This window comes from Notolabrus celidotus, chromosome 6, assembly GCF_009762535.1.
Source record: "Notolabrus celidotus isolate fNotCel1 chromosome 6, fNotCel1.pri, whole genome shotgun sequence".
Lineage (NCBI taxonomy): Eukaryota > Metazoa > Chordata > Actinopteri > Labriformes > Labridae > Notolabrus > Notolabrus celidotus.
Window position 1 is genome coordinate 15,765,344 of NC_048277.1, and position 23,338 is coordinate 15,788,681.

Consider the following 23,338-nt stretch of genomic DNA (forward strand, 5'->3'; position numbering starts at 1 on the left):
TGAAACAGCCAAGATCCACAGTTTGAGACCAAGCAGTAGGGCATAGGGAAAAAATAAATACACACTTTTGAAATTGAAAATGGTTTCAAACCCCTCCACCAACAAAAAAAAATGCGCTTCATGCAACACATAAAGGGTTAAATCCTTTCCCACTTGTGTATCTGTGATAGAAAAGTAAAGTGGCAGATAGTAGCGTAGCAGAGTAATATGTGACAGACATATGTCACATATGTCCCAACCAATGTAAAAAACAAACCTACGCCCTTGATTATACGTATTCATTTATATAAAGTAGTTTGGATTGACCAAATAGTACACAAGGGGAAGAGAATTTGGACTTCATCTTCAACTAACTTATAAGCAAAACCAACCAACTGACCCCCCATCCACCCCCATGGCCTAGCAGCATATGGTTCGAACCTCCTGGATTTAAATGTGTTCAACCCTTAGCCACACCCTTTGCTTCACCAGGAAGGGACCTCCACCAACAACCAAGGTAACTCAAGACACAAAACAACTGAACTTATCATGTATCCCAACAGTTTTGAAATGGCTTTTCTCCATGTAAAATAATGTGAGCTTAGTGCACATAGCAAAATCTAAATCAAACTAAGTGTGAAATGAAATGCTTCTGAGTGTTTTACTGCAAATTAAATGTTTGCTGTGGCCTGCACATTCACCTGCGCAGGTGTTGATTAGAGTGTTAGCATTAAAGGCTGGGCTTAAAGAAAATCTTTCCAACTCTCATGTGGGAGAGCATATTTATTTTTCATGATTGTGTTGTTCCTGTATCTGTTGACCTCATGTATTCCCAGCGTAGAACATACTTGGCCTGGTCAAATCAGCCTGAAGTGATGCACATGTTTGGGATTGCAGGGCCTGTAATGTATCATAAAAAAATGTCTAAAAATGTAGCTACATGATTGACATAATGTTGCAGGGTCATATATATCAAGATAGTTTGGACAACTTGTCAAAGTGATTAGGTACCCCCATCTTATTTCCATCATATTTTTGTGAATATTTTTGTTAATTATTTCTCACTATTTAGAGTCTAAATGCTCTCTTCATTTTCTGAACTGTACTTGCAATGATTGAATTGGACCGTACTTGAATTTGAGCCAAGAGTTGTTTACCTTGATTAATTAGTTCCTTATATTCACATCTAGCTGTAATGGTTAGAACAAGCATTCATTAAGATTTTCTTACTGCTGCTACTAACTGTTAAGTTTCTAGTTTCCTCTGCATTTCACAGACCAGACCTATGTTTTGTAAATAAAATGTATATTTTTAGCCAAGTGGAATGTTAAGGTATATAAAACTGATTTCATACATTATGTTCAGACAGACTGATACATCTCAAAACAACACTTGATGGCTGGCATCATGGTTTTTTAATTGATTTAGGATTAGCTTTTCTGCCAAAATTACTGACTGGAAATAGATTCCAGAAATGTAAAGCCTTTGCAGATAGAGAGAACAGTACAGTTTAAAAGTATCAGTTCAAATGAATTTTTAAGTCAACTCAGAACTAATTACTTTTGGGCGTAATCCCAATTTGGATAGATTCTTATGAGCTATATTTGTGCTCCTGCTCTCTCTATCAAGTGCTGAAGCTCTTAATTCTCTGGGGAAACTGAGATTATTATTAGCCAGATTGAAACTTCAGCCGCTATTCCTTGGAGTAATCCTGATAAATATGGGTCCAGGTCAGGTTCAGCAATAAATGTCAGGCCTTAACAGATATACAGTATACATTAACACATTACATTGCAGCCATTGAGCTAACGCTTTCCCTTGAAGCAACTCACAATGAGTGCTACAGATAGTTTTAATTTCTCTTGCAGACCCTACTTGCATAACATTAACCTCAATGCATCAATCTCAAGTTAATAATAGTTCTAGGATGTAATGGCTGTACAAGATGTGACATGGTCAGGTCTGACTAACAAAATGAGGAGGTTCAATTTTCCTGTCCTTAAATAAAAGAAGTATAGAAACCATATGGATTCTCACTTAATTTCTTGTCTGACGAAATGAATAGCATCAGGTTGCAAAGTGCATTCATATTAGGTGCTGTTTTCTCTAGTAAAGAAGAGTTGGGGCACATGCACTGGTGTGCAAGGAGAAAGAAAAATGGCAAAAAAAAGCCAGGATGGACAAAAATATCAGACCTTTTGTGTTCACTATCAGCTAAATTTTAAAAACTGAGGAGTCATGGGTAACCTTGTTTAGAAATAATATGTGACATGAGGAATGTTTTCAAGTTATGAAGCTCTGTGCTTTCCCACTTCTATGTTGTTTAAAACGCAAGATTAAAGGCAATGTCATCAGTCTTAGAGGCACACCAATTATAGGTTTTGCATAAGTTGTTTTAATGTGAAGTGAAGCCAGCCTGAATTATCTGTCTGAGAATCAATAGTAAGGCTGGACATTTACAAATGTGTCTTTACCAGAACATGGTTAATTTTTTTGCATGTTGTGTTTTTGAGGTTTTTTTTCTTAATTGGTGAACTTATATTTTTACATGTACCTCTCTCCATATAGAGTCCCATAATGAGTTAGCTAGGCTATGAAAAAATAAAGCAACATTCATAACCCAAAGGACAAAAAAAAAAGCCTTATGTAAAACGGTGCTGGTGTGTCAGCTGCCTTAAGATAGCCTTAGATTCAGCGCGATGCCACTAAACCCTCAACTGGCACAATCAATTATCTGTATGACAGGGTGAGCAGGACCCAGAACTAAAACAGAGGGGTCTTGTCTCACCTTTATGGAATTGTGGGTTTTTTTGGGCTGATCACTGTCGTTATTTCCTTACTCTTAAGACAAGCCTGGGATGGAAACTTGTGATTTTACCACAGTGTCAACAGGTAGAGGTGAAATATGCTGGATTCCTCTGCACATATTGATTTGATGTAATCAGGTTGTCCCTGGTGGTGCTTTTGCTATTGAGAGTTAATTACTCTGTTATGGGGTTTTGACCAATCAGAATCAAGTAACAGACAGTTCAGGAGTACGTGTAATTCAGAAGATATGCAAGGTTTCAGAAAAATCAATACCTTTTTTAGATTGTAAGAGAACACAGTCATCTGTCCGTCAGAGAAGTATTACTCTATCATTTAGTATTTCACAAAAGTTCCCTATTGGAAGAACGTACTTAAGTTAAGCCCCCCTAAGTCAGATGCAATAGGAGTAAAATGACTAAAAGCAGACACTGATTTGGGTGAGGAGCAGGTGAAGGAGTTAGTTGAAGCACAGAATATATTAACTCAATAAATTGGAACATGAAACCAAGCAGTACTGTTGAAATAATTTGAACTAATGATGTCTTGGATCTGTATGCTGTCTTTTAACTCTGACTAGTTGGGTGAACTGTCTTAAGCCATTGCTCTGTTGTATACAGGTAAGGTTTCTGAGACCCCTGAAGTGCCATGGCCACTGGATTCTGCAGTCTTTCTTTGATGAAAGAGATGGCGAGCCACTGTTGGACCTTTTCATCCCTCACTCTCTCATCTCCTCCTTTGATCCCTTATTTTGAGGATTCCGGCATGGTAAGGCCCACATTCACTTTGCTTTATTATCCACTGCAGCTGAGACTGACCCTGAATGAAACTGATCTCAGATTTAATAAGGGCTAAGACAATACATGTATTAATCAAACTTACTGATGCAATCAGCAGCTAAGCAGGAAACCTATCAAAGCAAGCTGAATTGAAGGGGAAAAAAGAGAAATTTAGTGCCCTGGAAGTTATAAAGTTTTTTTTATGACTCTTACATTATGCTCCAAATACTTGCAAATTAGGGATGAAAACTTTATGTGCAAAACCAGCTCTGAAAGTAATTGCAATAAATTGAATCATTTGTTGAAATGTGTGGTAATTCTAATGAAATCCTGATCATTTATTTCAAATACAGAATTTGAATTCCCATTTACCTAATTAAAGCGGTAACACTTTACAATAAGGGTCCCTTAATTAGCGTTAGTTAATGCATTATTAAGCATTAATTAACAGTTTAATAATAGTTTAATAATCGTTATAATGTATTACCTAACATTAACTAACACATCAGTTAATGCATTAATAAGCAGTTAATTTATGTCCACTGCTCAGAGTTAATTAATACATTATTAAGCATTAATAAAAGTTACAAAACTTAATTAGTTAACCATTAGTGAATGCTTTCTGGACCCTTATTGTAAAGTGTAACACATGCATCACTTGAGTAACACATTATAAATGCTAAACTGCCTCACTTAACTTTTATTAATGCTTAATAATGTATTAATTAACTCTGAGCAGTGGACATTAATTAACTGCTTATTAATGCACTAACTAATGTGTTAGTTAATGTTAGGTAATACATTGTAACGATTATTAAACTGTTAATTAATGCTTAATAATGCATTAAATAATGCTAATTAAGGGACCCTTAATGTAAAGTGTTACCATTAAAGCTACCCTCCTTCTCTCACCCTCAACCTCATCCTACAAACCTAGGTTGAGTATTTATATGCAATATCATTATGGTCAAATTTGTTGATCATATTCACACCTTTAGATTTTTTGAAAGTCAGAAAAAAAACAAAGTAAACCATCAAGCTAATTAAATAGCCCAAATCGAACACACCTAGAGATGCACAGTCAAGGGTGCATGGGTTTGCTCATGGTGGATACCAAAAGCAGTGACTTTTACGTTTCCTTAGAAACTGCTACTGTCAGGTTGTGTGAGTCCTTTCTGCTTTTTTTTTTTTTTCCACTGTTGGGACTGTGGACACTCATTAAAACATTTCTGTAAGATTTGGGGAGAGCAGAGCAGCAGTGCCATTGAGTGGATTGTTTTTTTAGTTTTAAAACAAGCTTACTGTTGTATCTCTCTGCTTGAGAGGCAGTTAACTGTGTAGCCAAGCAACTTATCATTTCATGTACCTGAATATGTGCTATGTGGTTTTTAAAGATGTGTGCTTTCAACTGTATCTGTGGTCAAATGAATATTGTCTATATACATTTCCCACTTCAGGGTACTTTACCTGCTTTTTAATTGGCAGCTATGTTTCTGTATGGGGAAAAAGCTGTGGTTGAAAGGCATCATGTCTTTCATCATGTGAAAAATGTCAACTCAATCCCCTTGGTCCAATCATAGAGAAGGTGAAATCTCAAGAACATCTTGAGATCTACATAGCATAGCTGCTTATTTACTGTTTTGCAAAAATGTTAAAAATATTTTTAATGTGACCTTTCCCCCACTAAAAATTAAATTTAAGTACTTTCTAATACCACTGAAAAATACTAGGGTGCCAGTTGGCCTTGTGGTTTGTGCATGTCTCACATATCGAGACTACAGTCTTTGTTGTAGCAGTCGCTTGCTTGACTCTTGCTGCATGTTATCCTCCCCTCTCTACTCCCCACATTTCCTGCCTCTCTTCACTTCGCTTGTGCCAGGGTCCTGCTAACCTGATGATTCCAATTTAGTATAACCACATGTGAATATACATTATCCTGCTGGTAAAGTTAGACAAAGGAAAGTCCATACTGTGTTTGCTGTATTCTTCAAAATTGGTCGATGACTCCTCTCATAGGTCCTTGTGTCTTCAAAAAACCACTCATGTGCACTCTTAACCTCCTTCTACTTTTCTTTGCTGGTGACCGGTCAGAAATTAACTACAAATCTATATTTTCGTCCAAATATCTTAAACGTTATACAATAATATCCTCCATGTTACTTACTGATTCAGAATGCTAACATAAACAGATATTTTTGCCACAGTGTCAACAGGCAGAGGTAAAATGTGCTGGACTCTGTTCTGAAGATTGATTTCATTTTATGTTAGGAATTAGGTATTCCATGGCAACCCCTGGCTCTTGACAAAATATCATGTATTGAAGCTTACTGAAGCTGCCGATGTGTTTTTTACTCCCAGGAGTGACTTGGCTGATATGCTGTACTGTCGTAGGTCAATGCAATAACATTTGCTGTATGTTTTCAATGACATTTCTGCAGTTGTGTCTTGGTTTGCAGAACAATACAGTTTATTGCAGCACCATCGGAAGTGAATACAGAATCCATCATTTTCCATTCATTGAACAAACAATACAGCCGCGGTTACCGATACCTTGGCAATGACGTACCTGTATACCTTTGCCCTAAGCAATAAGACAGTGACACCCAGTGGCACAATAATGAATGTGGTACACAGCTTGACCCAAAAACATGAATATGGCTCTTACATCATATTCAGGTGTTTAACCAAGCGGCAACCTCCGGTCTCAAACGAGGAAGCCCATGCGGAAGTGTTTTAAACTACAATACATCGAGAATCCGCTTGAGGCTGGCTGCAGAAACTCCAGAAACCACATAGACATGAATGGCAAAAAGACGATCTTTGCAGCAACGCAACGGTTCAGAAGATATCAAGATTACATGTTTTTGCCCAAATAAGGACATGACTGACTTGACTCCTGGACGGGAACACATGGCTGTTGGCTAGGAGGCTCAAATTCCGCCCCTTTACGTCACGCTCTGCCTGGTTGAGTTCTGCATTTCAAATATGGCTGCCGCCGTCAATTGGCTTCAAAGCAGCTCTCAGGAACAGATGGGTGACGTCACAAATACTACGTCAATATTTTATACAGTCTGTGTTTAACACAGTAGGCTATTAAGGCAAGGTAAAAGCTTGCTGGATTTGGTAAAATAATTGGTGTTCACGTCAAATATTCATAAGATTTTGTCAGATAGTGTTTGTTCTGTTTAACAACCACAATCATCAAATTTCTCCCTCTTGTGGTCTTCACTGTGTTTTCTGAATCTGCGATGCAAATGATAAAAAAGTTAGTTTTAAAACAACTAAATATAACTTCTTAAAGGGTTCAGCAAGTTGTTAGAACAAGGCTATTTTCATTGAGCATCAGCTCAGTTTAACCAAGAGTAACAAAAACAAATAGTTTTTGATAAAAACACTTGACTTAAAGTTGTCATGGAAACATGGTCAGATAATTGAAGGCAAAAGTAGTCCGAGTTTAGAGAATCAACCATGCTCTCACAAAAACATGTTCTGAAGGTCTTTAACCTGCAAGTTTTCTGACCTCTGTAATCTGATTGTTGCTTTGTCTTTACCAATCTCTTTTATTTTAGAGCTCTAACACAAGAGCTGCATCTGTAATGAAAGCACACATGAATGTTGGTGTATAAGCTAAGCAGCATATATCTCTATTCTCTTGTCAAATCTATTTGCACTTGCAAAAGAGCTCAAGAACTGAGTGCTTTGGTTTGTTTCACATTCATAGAGAATAAAAGAGAGAACAGAAAATGGCTATTTTTTATTCATGTTCACTGCTTGTTCTTTTTTAACTTTGATAAAACCAAGGAGCTGAAGCAAAAGAGGTGGGGGATAGTAGCTCAGAAACTCCAGGATAGAAAATAATTATTGAGACCCCTGTGCAGGTTTTTAGATTGTTTTCACTTACAGATAATATCAGCTTTAAGCCTTAAATACTCTACATGTCCCTGATATTTTTAGAGTGATGCATCTTCTGTGCACTTGTCTGAATGTTCAAAGCATTGTAGTGTGAAATGCTGGACCATAGCGCCCACACAAGAGTTATTCTTCAAATGTCTGCTAAATGTTTACAGTGCACAGCAGGAATTTAATCATTTCCACCTGTCTGTGATACGGAGAGGCAGGACTCAGTCCCCAATGCAGATCTATCAGACAAGGCAGGTACAGTGAGCAGGCATTTTACTAGAGAAATCAGTCAGGCTTTCAGTCTGCAGTGGGAGGGTAAGATAAGGCAAAACAGAGCTTGGTAGAATCAGCTTGCAGGCAGAGGAACATTGGCAGGACTGAAATCGGATAACAATGCACCAAAAGTAACTGAAACACTAGGAGCATGTAAAAAACTGGTGCTTAGTCCAAAAGTATGGGGAGGTGGGATTACCCAGGGATCCTGCTATTTACATTACTTTCTCTGGGAAATGTTAAGTTGTCAAGCAGGTGTATCTTCCGTAAAAAAATAACTGTAAAACAGTTCTATATGCAAATACGAGAGCTGTAGTATTTTGTATGCCATGTAACCTGGCCATTTTATTGTTTTTAAAACACTGCTTGATGTCTATAGCCTGAGACTGAGTTGTATAAAGTGACAAATTCTCCAAGTTTATACAAGGTAACAACCTTGACCTCATCACAGACATTTAATCTAAACTCTGCCTCTCATAAATTAACTATGCATTCTGTGTTTACAATAAACCATCCCAGCGAGTATCACAATGACAATACCTTGACTACTGTTTTCCTCAAGCTTATATTGTGAAAGTAAGTGAACCGGTCCTGGGGAAATGAGCAGAGCATATGTGGGACTGCTTTAGCCACTCGGCCGCGGCTCAACTCAACCGCGTGACAACAAGCTGTCATCTTCACCAGTGGATGTGCAGACAGAGACACATGAGCACAACGTTGCAAAGAGCAGGGAGACAGCTATACGGACAAATTACAGGCAGTACATGATTAGCAAACAAGCTAACACCTAAGACAACACTGAGGGGAGCTGGCTGAGACGTCAGGAAACGGTCTGAGCAGGAGCGGAGTAGTTTTGTTCAAAATGTGTGCATGTGACTCTGTGTTTCATTTAGGAATTTGAGTGGATGTTTATTACATAATTGATATCTAGGTTAAACCAGCCCCCTTAAAACCTAGTGTGAAAAAGTGTTAAAAAACGTAATTGAACATATTTGAAAATGGATTGAAGTCAAGTTCTAATATTTTTACATAGTTCTCAGTATTGATATTCGGTCTTAAATATCTTAGGTAGAACGGTTTTGTTGATTTGGGTTCCCAGAGCTTTTAATGCTGTAAAGATGGACTTTTTTAATGGGTGTGTATGTGGTTTCCTTTGCTCTCAGAGCCAGCCTCAAGTGGACACTCTAGGAACTACAGTTTTTAACACTTCCATATTGGCTTTCTCGAAGCGGGGGTTGCCACTTGGATTTTGCACTGTAGGCTTTGGATGGCCCTTACAGACTCTCCCATATTGCTTATTGTTATGTGGTTGGATGATCAATGCATTTAGAGCCTGGACTCTGTCTCTTCCTTTGCATAATAATAAGGTTGTTCCAGTCAATGCCCCGAGGGCCTGGCAGACATTGCTTTGTACAGTTGTACTAGTGGAATGTCAAGTCACACTCTAAGTAAATTGTTTAGAGCACCCAACCAAAGCTCACAAATTGTGGGCTTGCCCTGGATGGTTGGATTGTCAAGCATGATTCAAGATTTGTATTCATCAAATGCTCATTCATATGGAAGTGAAATGCAACAACTGTTGGCAATGACATAAAAACAAAAACACTCAATGACTTATAAATATAGAAAATGTAAATACCTAAAAAAAAAGGCTGACTTGAGTGCTCATTTATCAAAAGTGCGTACGACTGAAAACAGGGTATATGACCATTTCCACGCAAAGTTCGGCATTTATCAATCTGAACGTGGGCGGAGGATATGCTCAAATCCCACGCCAGGTCTCAGTCCGTGTACGCAAGTTTTCATGTCAGTATGGAGCGCGGTGCAGCAAAGTAAATCTGTCTGTGGTGGAGAATTAGCTCACATTAGTACAGTGCATTTTTAGACAGACATACAGAGGCTCACAGATTAATATTTAGATTGTTAATTTAGATATGACACCTGAAGTATATTTTACGTTTCTCTCTCTATCGAGCCCTGCAAAATGCTTTTGAAATGACATTGAGCAGCGCAAGTTGTCAGCTGATTTCTTCCTATAACAAATGTGTTTTATTTATCAATTTACTTTAAAAATCTACGAATGCTTTTTTCTAACACAGCAATTTCGAAGATATTGAGATTACGAGTCTTCCAATGAGAGGCACAGCTGACTTGATTGACAGGTGGGAACACTGTAGCTGTTGCCTAAGAGGCTTAAAGCCCACCTCTCTACGTCACAATCCCTCAACAGCAGCAATATGGCTGCTGTCGACGATTGGCCTCAACAGCGCTTCAGAAACAGATGGGTGATGTCACAGATACGACGTCCATATTTTATACAGTCTATGGTAATAAGGCACAAGCGATTTCTTGACCAGGCTACGGGTTACAAAATGACCACAGTTGGAGTTGATTGAAAACAATTGGTAGGTTAACCAGTGTGTGGTCTACGATATTGAATACTTGCCATCAACTGCATCGGACACAGCGCAGATTCGTCTGTGCCCACTGCGTCCCAACACAGACCCGGTAGGTGCTGCCGCTCCCCCCTTACAGTATACAGAGACAGTTTCAGGCTGGGGTGTCCAGCGCAGTTTGTTTTGAGAACGGCTTCGTTCTTTTTTACAGCAATCTTAGGGTCCCCCCTATTTTTTGTATTTCTCTACCTCCGTTGCTATGGTGTCGATCTCCAGATCAGACAAGTGTCCTGTTTTTTTGCCGAAGAGCTTCCCTCCATGCTAAATTAGAATGGACAATTGACATTTGTCGATAGTTGCCTTTAAGCAATACTAAACATGGAAGATAATGTCAGAGAATGTGACTTCTTTCAGTATTGACAAGTCCTGCAACCATTGACTTAAATAATTTTAAAAAATCTTGAATACAAAGATTGCCTGTCCCTTTTTCAGGATTCTTAGACACGTGTTAAGATTGCTTGTCTTGCTCAACTAAAAATAAAGTCTTTCAGTTTTTTCATTCACATAAAAAGCAGCCCATCATACCACTGACAAGGCTGACACTTTGAAAATGTTTTTTATAGAAATTATTTAACAATGAAAATGCGTATATTATTCAGATTTTTTCCAAAAAAGTTTGTCACTTGCTTCCTTTGCCACATATTTTTATGAACAGCATATGGGCTCCTTTTCACTTTTTCCAAGTCCATTTCCCAGATTTAAAATTAATTGAATTTGGCTTTTCAGCGTACTTTAAGGTTAGGGCCATGTTGAATTGTTTTTTTCCCAGCTGGGACGGATATGCCACCATCTTAAAACTAGTGACGCTTTGAGGAGACTCTGAGTCAAACCAGGTTGTCTTGGCAGATGTGATCTTTAAAACAAACTCTTCCTTACTTCAATTTTCTTGCGTAATACATACAGAGTCGCAGCAACCCTCACACAAAAACTCTATTTATTGAAGGTAGTTGATCAAAGACAGCAAGTCGGGGATCCAGAGATCTACTCCATCCATCCCCTCTCTTTGGCTTAAAAATTCATCACAGTCAAAGAGCACAATCACGTCTTTAAGGAAGACAGCCTATTTGTATTCTGGGGCTCCCACCGTGTCTCCTCACGTGTGACTGAGTGCAAGTGAACGAAGGAGAGTGAGCAAGAAGGGAGGAGAGCAGAAAGAGGGGAGGGAGTGTATGTGAGAGAGGAAGGATGAATCTAATACGTTGCAGCAGAGAACTGTGACAGACCAGGCATTTACTTGAGCAGAGACTGCTGCTGTAGCAGGAAGGACACAGCAGCAGCAGCAGTAGCGCTTAGCACCACTCTATCACACAGTGCCTCCACCACAGCTGGAGACAAGGTGGACACAAAGAGGCGGAGGCACGGGGGGATACACACCGGGAGCACAGCAACTCTCCAAGCCACCCGCAAAATGATTTCTGGAATACTTTATTGGCTTTTCCAGCTTTTCATTGCAGCATGTCAGTACCCTTTTCCTCCTGACACTTTTCAGTCCATCCATTACCCTATCCTCTGTCTTGATTTGAAGGGGGACTCATGCCAAAGGAGAGCGTGGCTTGAATGAGAATCAGCAGCCTTCTCTCTTTCTCTCTACAGGTCAGACATTAAAACAAGCAGAAGACTCGAGAGGCATTCTGCACATTATGCAAATCTCCTGAGCACTCTCTCTGCGATCTCCAGGGGTTTTATCACAGCGCTGTGTCTCATCCAGTGGAGGAAAGTCTGGGAGTTATGTGCATTAAGAGGAGCACATGAAAAGTTTTTTCTTCATACAGGCCTCAGTATTCTATCTCTAATTTTTTTTTTGTTTTCTTGTATGGCTATTAAGTTTTCAGCCAAAATTCTGGAGAAAACAAAGACAGGCAAAACAGAGGAGCAACAGTCAAATTTCTTTATGAGAATAAGAAAACTGCTACAAAATTGCCTTCAGCAAGTTTTCCACTGTTGGTGAATTTAGCGCATTTTTTCGGAGGGACAACCAGGAATAAGATTCAAGAGCACTGGAAGGTAAGGTTCCAACTTTTATACACACCTGTTTCCAACTGTTGAAAAGATATCTATTCAGTATTATAACATAACTACTGCATTAACTCCTCAGTTAACAGCATAAAACAAAGTTTAACCTAGGTGCTTTATCATTTATCACCTATACTGATCTTACAAGACCTGATATTGAGCAGTTCATCTTCATGCTTTAGAATTTTTTTAAAAGCACCACCTTATTTATTTCATGTTTCACAAGCACATTTTAAATATATTCTATAATATATTTAAAAGCACATTTTAAATATATTCTACAAAACCTTCGTTTTTCTGCACCTCTGGATTATCTCCATTCTACTTCTTAGTCCTTCTGTTATCCTTGCAGCCCAGGCTGTAGGGATTGATGGCTCACAGTCACACTAACATAAAATTGACAGGCTTACTGATGCATGGCGGGGCTATTTCACCAACAGCAACTTCTTGTAATTTTGTTGCTAAGCTACAGTTCCCCTCTGCGAGAGTAATCATGCTACCTGTCAGGAATGACATGATTTACCCCGCTTGGACATCAGCATAATTCATTGCTCTGGTCTGAGAGATTGGGTTGAGCAGTTGTGTATAGATACGGGGTGGAAACACCCGCTAAGCTCGTCCTTCAGAGTTCTCTGCTGTTTTGAAGCTGCTTTTTTTTTTTGCTGGAAGAGTTGTGGACGGGTTGTAACACACACACAAGCACACACACACACACACACACACACACACACACACACACACACACACACACACACACACACACACACACACACACACAACAGGAGAGGAGATAATTGTGTTTTTGAATATCTAAGGTGATTCATCACATGAAATATCTCTAAAGGGGATGCTGGATGTTTGTGCAAAAGGGCAATTAAGAAAAAACTTCCCTTGTGAATGCAGGGTCCTTTTTATGTTTTTATTCACTCGGTTACACACATTTATGCCAGAAATGCACATTCACACATGCACAAACTAACACTAAGTGTGCACAAGTTGGACATGCACTTATGGAAAGATGTCAGATCGAGGGGGCTGCACATACAGAGGGAGGTTCAGTCCCTTGCTTAAGGGCAGACCAGCAGTGCACAGGGAGTAAACTGGCCTCCCTACTTCCATAAATGGACAGTTACAGGACTCAAGCTACTGTCATCCTCAATATTACATTTATCACATCACTAGGATTGTCAAGTACCAAACAGACTTGCAATCAAGCATGGTGGCCTCTGTCCTAAAGCACTAGAGCACTGGTGGTGGGTGGTGTCCAAATACTGCAATTACACTCCTTTATTACTCAGGCCTATTGAGATAAGAGGGAGCAGTGCACACACATTTACAACACAGCCTTGTCTGTTTGCATGCAATCAGGGCCTCTATGTATTGTCGGACAGGAGCTCTACTTCTGTGAGAGCATGTAGTGATGAGCCATGTGTGCACAACTCCTGATGCCACTTGTGGTCCTTGAAGAAGTGACGTGATGATGAAAGGCTGGTAATTGCTCCTGATTAAGATATTAGAAAATGCATTCAGCCATGCATAATGAAATTACATGCGTCATCAAAATCAGAGCAAACATACTTCAATTAGTTCAATTGATGAAGTCCTTCCACCGAGACAGGATCGCTTGAAAAAAATAGAGCATAAATTCACTTCTACTATTAATTTTGAGGGGTTTGTACTGCATTCATTTGAGGCAAACAACACTATGTCTGCCTCAAATGAATGCATGCATGATTGTGGCAGAGCAGCACAATATTTTAATCATGCTTCTGACTGCTTACTCTACACACAATAGCAAATAAAGCTAGATTGCATAATATTGGTTCTATTTTCTTCTCACAAAACCCAAACTGCACTAAAGCGGCAGCCCTATGGGGAGCTGAGCATGCCAGCATGGAACAATAGACTGTCAGCCATTCTTTTGAAGCTTAATCCAGCACAAATCCCACACCAAGTACATTAGTCTCAGTTGCAAGCATATGTGCCATATATTATTGAACAAGAAAAACAATAGGAACAGCATCAAAAACAAGCAGGAAACAGGAGCACACCAGTGGACCTCTACAGTGAGCCGCAGCTGGCTTTTACCTAAATCCACTGATGTGTACTCGTGATACACCACTGATGTCTACAAGCCACAAAGTACTTCAAATACACCTGCTGCTACAACACACCAAATGCTGAGTCTTCTTTAATTTTTTATGCTTTTGCTTTTTAAACACAATTAAAGAACAGTTTTAAAACATCAACTTAGAATTGTCAAGCACATCTCTAACTTCCATATTATAGCAACAGCTGGTAGCTAAGCTGTTGAGGGAAAGCTTGTATTCTTCTCGCTTCCCTTTTATTTGTTTACTTTCCACCCTTGACTATTATGATGTCTGGGTCCTACCAAAGGTAAAAACAAGTTGAGACAAAGTGTTGCTTTAAAGAGGATGTTATGACATCCCTTGCCATTTTTTACAGTTTTCTTCCTCTTTAAGTAATGTCAGAAATATAACCTTGTTGCTAGCCAATGCTATGGGTTACACATTGCCACATTGTCAACAGGAAGAGGTGAAATCAACTTTATGGACTCCTATTAGGTACAATGTGTGTGATTAGTATGTCCTTGGCTATGCTCTTGCTCTTCAGAATTGAGCCATTAAAAAACAAGTTCTGCATATTTAGTTCTGTATATATTTCCATGTCTGCTCAAGTGTGCAGATTTTTCTGCCTCTTGGCTACATTTCCGTAGTTGTTGAAAGGTATCAATTTAGTGCTATGGTATATTTCAAATCTGTGGTTAGGATATGTAACAGTCACTCAGCCGGCTTCTCACCTCTTAAATAGTTTCTACAGTTGTAATATTCATTCAGAATCAGAATTGTGGATGTTCCTGTGAGCATCTCAGTGCTTATCTGTGCACTACACTCCCCCTGTTTAACAGGAAAGTGGCAGGAATCCTGGCTGTCGGGGAGCTTGCTGACAGGCAGAAAGTGAAAGAGAGAACTGACCTGTTCGCTCCTCTTTTTATGCCTCACTGATGATGTTGGCCTCGACAGCTTGGCAGTTGTATTGTGGAACAGGTGTAGAGAAGTTTTGGGAGCCTTAAGTGGAAGCTCTGAATGTCACTGCAAAAGGTGACAAGTGAAAAAATGTAGCCTTTATGAGCTGAGATGAAAAACTCAATCCAATTCAATACATCAATAAGTCCAGTGATGTCCACTGTTTGACTGTATGCAACTACAAAGTAACCACAAAGAGCTGGATTGAGGTGTAAATGTTTTCTGACAGTGGCCCAAAAGGACCTTTTGGAAGAAATACACATTATAGTCTTTCAGATTGGGATTTAATGCCTCACTGTTTTAACTATTCAGTTTGCACTCTACCACACATGTGACCCCACTGTACTTGAAGGAGTACAGATTAAGGATTTATTTCAGTCCTGCCAGTACAATGGTTGGCAATGCCAGTCATTTAGTCTGTTTCCAACTTTTGTCTGGAATGAAATATCACAACCCTAGGTTGGGTACAATGAGAATCCATCAGCTGCAGTGGCCCCACGGCTCAAAGGTTCACTGAGTCACCCTCCAGGAGGGTTGGCAGTGTGACCCCTGGCTCCTCTTGTCTACATGTTGAAGTATCCTTTGGCAAGACACTGAACTGGGATGTGGGTGTGTGAATGATTTATTTGTTTTCTTGTTTATTTGACAGGGACAAATGCATGAAACATTGCTTCATAAAGTATACAAGGTAGATACCATGCTTACATGTGTCTAGCCATGGCTAATTTACAACCCATGTCCCCAGAGAGGCTTCAAAAATGAAAACTGAAATTATAGAGTGTTGAGTTTAATATATTACAAACATTACAGACATATGCAATAAAGGACTACAAAGAAATGAGATGGGCAAAAATAAACACAAAGGAAGTTAAGCAGTGACCACATTTTTAAATACGCAAGTTTTGCATATCTCTGACTTTAAACTGTAAAGTTAATGTTCAGACTTGCCTCAGTTTCAGCCATATCTTCATATGTGAATTGTTGATATGGTATATATGTTATTGTATGTGTCAGTGAATTGTTTTGATTGAAAGCACATTACCAGCATTAGTGGCATGTTCAAATGTAAAAAAACGAAATACGCTCATTAATTATTAATGTGCTAATTTTGAAGTTGCGTGACATTGTCAAAAAATGTGACTTTCTCTCAAGTGACTTTTGTTCCCTTCTGTTTTTCCTATCAACTAATGACAGCTTGATTCTTGTAGGCATGCCTGGGATCTTCCCCATTACTCAACCATTTTTGAGTAAACTCACTGAACATAAATTGGAAGTTTGGAGTTTTCCTTTTCCTTAATCATTGCAATGTGCTTTTCTCTTAGTCTAAGCATACTCTTTTTTTAAACATGTCCAAGGTCATTGTAAAAAGTGGAAAATATAAACTAATTGCAGAATAATTGAAGATCTACCAGTCCTGCCGTGAAAAAGAAAATCTCATGTACACAGTTTGGTTTTTCTATCTAACAGCATGGGGAGTTTAATTAGCGATATGCAGTTTACCAACCACAGTGTTCCAGCATTGCTGGATCAGTAAAAAATAGCCTCTGAAATGTTCTGTCGTATGTTTATCACCTGCTGTCATCCTCCAGGGATAAATATGAACAGCACCTGCAGCCCTGCTGAGGGTCTTCCCACAGGATCCCATAAAGCACTCTCACTCAGCTCTCTTCACACATAATCTTCTCAAACACTGGCCCAATTGTTGGTCTGAAACTAAAACAAATGAGACATGTTTGGAATCTTAACCTAATAGGATAGGTTCTCCCTGTGCTAATGCAGATAGGGCTGAAAAAGGTCTCTTCCCCCGGCATGCTTTGTACCTGCTGCCATCTGGAGTAGACATTTGAGAGCGTGGGCATGTCAGCACAGGTCAGATGTGTGCTAATTAGTATTTCATCATAATTACACCAGGAGTGCAGACTGACAGCTCTATTTAAGTTGGTGTAATGCTGCAGGTAGATAGTGACTGAGTGAATGGAGGGAGATATTGCTTAATGCTGGTAATGGCTCATTCCCTGATGCTGAAGATATTAAAACTATAATTTATGTGTCATTGATATCACAACTTAAAAGTTTTTACTTGTTTGTTTAGTGTGTTTACCATGGACACCGTATCCACAGACACTCAAACCTATATTTTTCTTTGCATTTTGACAGTAGGGAGTAAACACAGAAAATGGATTTTGGATCGATGAGCAATCTGATGAGCCATGATAAAAAAAAAAATAGCAATGACAAATGAAAGCATAGCAAGACAAGAAATATACAATACAAATGTTTTAATACAACCAGAATAAGCAAGAGACGGTTTGCCTAGAAAGAGCTATGTCATCAATATTCCCTATGGCTTTAATTCTCCATTTGATTAAGCAGGGCAACACAGCATACAGGGCTGACATATGGAAGTTTTGTCATTTCAGAGATGATTATTAAGGTAGAATGAAATGATGGATCATTTTCAATCAGACAAGTGTCTAATGATTTGCTGTGATTTTACTTAAGCAGCTGTACAATCATACTGTCTCCTCCTGAGTCTGTTTTAAGGCAGCTAGGAAGGCAGTGCAGACACACATCTGTAGATGAAAAGATTAAGGAGTATGCAACAATAAAGGTGTTATTACAGAAAACTAAGGCTCACACAAGTGCAGGGAGAATAACATGTGGATGTTAGTAACGAGGAATCCTGGCATGGGTTGGCACAGTCTGGAAAAGTACTGAAGCAGGCTGAATACATTGTTAGTGGGAAAAACATATTATCAGCAGATGAAGTTGGAGCAGGCCTTCGAAGGGTCCAATCACATTAACTCATCTCATCCCCTTTAAAAGCTGCAGACAGTACCCCTAATGGGTGTGTGGAAGAGAGAGTGCAGGGCAGCTTAGAGAGGGAATGTGTGCTGTAGCCCAGTGTAGTTTCAAAACATCAAAGCAAAGATATACAGCCGCTTGTGTGTGAATTTATAGCACCCTTAATGTTTGCAAGAGCCACTCTCTCATATTTGTTATACTCACTGTGAACTTGTTCTGCGTCAGCTGGATTTAAGAAGTTTTAATATGAATGCTAAAATAATTTCGTTTTAAATGTTGAACCTCATGTTGCAATGGGACTATGGAGAAAATCTGGATTTATACGCACTTGTATGTTGAATTTAAGCTTATTTGGAGTTTTGACAAGGTCAGACTGCTCCTTTGCTGTAATACTAATTAAAAACAGCAGCAAATATTAAAATAAGGAAAACAGTGCATTTACCTTCGAAATTCAACTGTTTTGCACATCTCCTCCAGTTATGATTTTTCATTCATGCATTACCAAGCATTAATATCAAACACAAAAGACTCATTATTTCAGGGCCATTCATACTTTATCAAACTGTGTACATGTGCAGTTATGGATGTAGGAGTGAAAATGAAGATTACTAAAGCAAAACAGGCCCCTCAATATCTGACCCACTGTGATTATATTCTATCACTGCTTGATAAGATAACAAATAAACCACAATCTAATTGGAGCGGGTAGAGGCATGGCTCTGTGGCATTTACAAAACCTCTGGCAGCCTCCCCTCTCTTGGCTTTTGGCATAGCTACAACGGGGAGTTGCAGCCTGCTCTGTCATCTGCAATTTATAATGGTCAAATGGGATTTATTTGGTTTATAGTGATCATATTCAGCACAAAATTAGTATTCCTTCATGTAGCATATAATTTTAGCTTTGAGATCTTTATGTAAATGCAATATTTTAACCCTTCAATGAGCAAACACTGGCACATGTCAAGATAGCTGTTTCAGTATAGGATACAGGAATTAATTTAATGTTTTGTTTTGATCATGTTACTTGTTTTATGCAACCTTTCTGCAGGAAAAAAAACACTGTATTTTAATATCATGTGTTTGCATCTCTAAAGCATTGCCAGCTTTTCATGTATCAGGGTCAGCCTGGCAGCCAACATCCACCTGTAAGCACTGTAAGATCTTGAAATAAGGCCTCTGAAGTCATTCATTTCTCAGCAGAGCACTGCTAACAGCTTGAAACATATGGAAGGAAAATCACAAACCAGTGTTGCTGGCAATTCAGCGGTGATTATTAAAGAACACCTGTTTGGCTGGCTGGCAAGGCGATTCAGGGTCCCGCTGAATAGCAGCGGGCTAATGAAGGTCTTTCTCTCGGCTTAATTGTTTGGGCTATAAATAGTGACGGGCAGGGGGATTGAGTGCAGAGCCACGCTCATCCATTTTTTTTGCCATGTATACATTGAGTGGACTGTAAGAGGTCTGTTGTGGGATGTGAATAGAGCAGAGGAGGAGATTGTCTAATTGCCATCATTAGCAATTACGAAAGACTCATTAATGAGTAAATGTAAAGCTAAACTTTGTAGAAAGGATAAATGTACTAACAGCGGCTTTTTAAGTAGGAAATGTGCCAATAATCAACAGTTAACATTTCACTCTTAGAAAATGTTTAAGTGCGATTTTGACAGCCACAGTCGTCAGGTAAAATGGTACACAGGAGCTTTAAGCAGCTTTAAGATCACAGGGAAAGCCTTGTAAAGACATCCCTAATGTACCATCACCCACAGCTTCATCTGTGCAACGACTATTTGAGGGAAGGACTAAGTGAGAATAAAGCAGATGCATCATATTTTCAGTCAAAGAGTATTTAAAGTACTGCAGCTGCAGTGTACACCCTGCTGTGCAGAGGTCACTTTCATTTGTGTTGTCAAAGAAGTTTGGCAGCGAGTGTTTTCCGGGTCAACTCTTGTATTGGCAGAGAGTGGGGGATGAAAACTTTTACATGTCATAAAGTTTCAAAGACAGCATCAAGACAATGACATCATTGAATTGTTGTTTTCTGGAGTCAAACAGGGAGAACAACAAGGGCTAAAATTGCTCTCGTTGCTTGAGTTATTGTTCTTTTGGCACTTCTTAAAATTGCTTTTGGATCAAACACAACTTTTCTCATCCAAAATAACTTCAAGAAGGACTGTTTTCCTCAGGGATCAAATGGTATACACACACACACACGCAAGCACGCACGCACACACATAAAAATATTGTATTACAAATCCCTGGATGCACATCCTTTGTAGTAAATATGTTGGACATACACACAGTAGCATTTATGCAGATGAAACACTAATAGGGAGATACCGATTCAGAGTTAGGTTGTGGTCAAACTCGAAGCTGAAAAAAAGATTATTTTGAAAGTTCACTGCAACTCAAGTAAAGAAATGCCAAAAAAGATGTCACAGCAGTCAGTCAGGGTCTGAGCAAGAGCTGATGCTGTCACCTTGCTTGTTCTTGAACATAGTGCACGGGCTCCAGAAGCATGCATGAAAATTATAATGTATGCAAAGTCTGCATTTGGATTTGTGTTAATTGTACACTGAAGTACCAGGAACCTCCACATGTTACACATTACTGCACCAAGTCTTAGATCTAAGATACTGCATTAAGGAATTAGAGGTTTTACTTGATAGCGTTTTTATTTAGCACTCAATGTTTTCACTTTTCCACTTATAATGGAATTAAAAATATAGTCTTAAATCAACAGGGGAACACCACACTCAAGATGTTTATTTTTCTGTATCCTTTGTAGCTTTCTGGAATAAAAGTAAAGGGAATCGTTTGTAACACCAAAAATGATACAATAATCAAGTTTATTATACTCAATCCCTTTTGGACAGCCTCTCTGTTTAAGATGAAGACAAAGTTAAAATTAAAGACTCTGCTGATCCTGGTCTACTTTTGGTGCTAAAATTAAACATGCAACACTTACAAAACAGGGATTTAAAGGGAACTATAGTCCATACAGTGCTGATGTAAGCTGTGACACCCGACTGACACCCAAATGCGAGAACTAATTCCAGAGTGATTGTAAGAGAACACAATGAAGATTATAAACTCTGTTTGATACCTATTGAGGCCAAGCCAGCTGCCTCACCAATTCATGAAGCCACTGAGCCAACTTGAGTGAACAATGTCAGAATCTTGGCCTTCTTTTTTTTTTTTACTCTGTATAATCTCTCAAATTAAAATTGTTGTATATTCAAAGCATTTAAGAAATTAAACCCAAGTTATAGATTAGTGTCAACCATTAACTGTATGTAACTATTGAAAACATGCCTCCATCTCCTCCTCCTTGACAAAGGGTGGGGCCAAAATGCTGCCACGGGTGTGCACTGACATTTAGTGCTGCTAATGTATTTTGGAGCAATCTGACTGGTGAAGCAGCTGGTTTGACATCCCGCCCTTTCTTCTATCCAAAAAACACATTGAACTTACCAACCAAATGTCAAAGATGCCTTTGGTCCCACTGTCCACAGCAGAACAGATTATTGTGTGGGATTGAAGCAGACACTTATGGTTAGAGAGAATTCAAAAACTTTTGTAAGTGAGCCATCATTCATCAGCAGAGCTGTCAATCATGACGTCAAGTCTCCCCTTTTTAACATTATATAACTAACTGAAATTAAACTTCTCAGAAAAGTGAACACTTAGACTTAAATCAACACAATAAGAACTAACTGATGTGACAGAAGCATGGTTATGAAAACTTTATTTCACTTTTATTTTTATTTTCCAGTTTTACCCAAGTTCCATCTGTTACAATGGAAAGGCAGGCTTTTTGATCTATACTGTTACAAGTCTTTGGGAGGAGCTCTAAAAGTTTTGGCATCCCTTTGGGGGAGGTGTTGGACCATCCATCTTCTTACACAGCCTTTGATGCTACATGCAGTATTGTGTTGACCTGAATAAAATTTCATCTTATAGTTTATATAAAACATGCTTTTTGGTTATAAAATATCATAATTGTATTCAAATACCAGAAAACGTTTAAATGAAATACAACTTACTATTGGATGGATGGCAAGTCCAGTAATGTGCATAATGCATTTTAAGACTATCTTTTTGTGCTTGCCATTTCCTTCACTGTGTGACACCATATTGTTTTTATGTTTGGCAGTTTTATAGCTTTACTGCACTTATAGCCATTCCCTGGAAATAGACAACATAACTCAACCTCAGTTGTCAAATGACTTGTCCAAATTGTGTGCTACTTAACTCAAGACACCATGTCTTTATATATTTAATCTCCCTGGCACTGTAGCTGGGATTGGCGGCTGGCCTTAGTCATGGGGGATACTCTTACTTTTCATATAAGTGACATTGTCTACTGTTATAATGAATATTGACATTTAATCGCTAAACCCAGAATATAAGATTATCTCACTTTTTTCCAGATATATTTTGATGAAAGAAACTTGTCTTCAGGTCAATAATTTATATTCACATGTCCCTTGTTTCATGTGACTGAACTTTATTTGCCATTCACTTGAATCTCTCTGTTTTTGTCAAATATATGGTGTGTGATAAAGTTTGTGTGAGTCAAATCTGTGTCAACTATGAGTCTACCTTACACAGTTCAGGCATGTTTTGTCATTTTCTTTGCCCATAGGCGATTTTATTACTCTTAATCGCACTCTTCAGTACTCTCATTTCCCTTCAGTTCACTCCCTAAGTTTTGAAACTCAAGATAGTTTTAAAGCTTCTTTTAGTGAATCGAAGGCACTACTGCATTATGCACTACAACAAAACAACAGTAGACGACAAAGTAGAGGCTCTACTCCTGTCACTAGGATATGAAACACACACACACAAAAACACTCAAAAAAAAGAAGTGAACAACATGACTAAAGGATGCAATGCTGTATAATGCTTTTTTGTGTTGAACCTGACCCCAAACATTCCCCAACAATCTTTTCTCCGGCTTTTACTTTTCTATTATGCATGTGTTTTAAACATGCAGGGCTGTGTGGAGCCAGTCTGTATTCCCTTTGATGTTCCCTCTTTTTCTGCCTCAGGATGCAACTATTATCCTGTAGGTGCAGATGTAAGGCATACACAAACTTAGCTGTATAAATATAAAACATTGCATTTTTTTAACAACTGTTTATTTTTGTTTTTGCAAGACTAGCAACCAAAAATGATCCATGTAAGGTTTAAATTTCAGTCTGTTGTACACTGAAAAAGTTGATTATCTTGCAAAATGTACTATTTTTTATTATTATTTGTAATTATTTTTGGACATTCA

General features: G+C 38.7%; 1 protein-coding gene across 1 annotated transcript in view; it reads left to right on the forward strand.

The window, feature by feature from the left end:
* The first annotated feature begins 468 nt into the window (after positions 1 to 468).
* Positions 469 to 23,338, forward strand: part of LOC117814804 (leucine-rich repeat-containing protein 4C-like) — a 209,343-nt gene continuing 186,473 nt past the window's right edge. The window contains 2 exon segments of the mRNA XM_034686319.1: positions 469 to 496; positions 3,405 to 3,552. The gene's annotated coding sequence lies outside the window, so the exon portion shown is untranslated.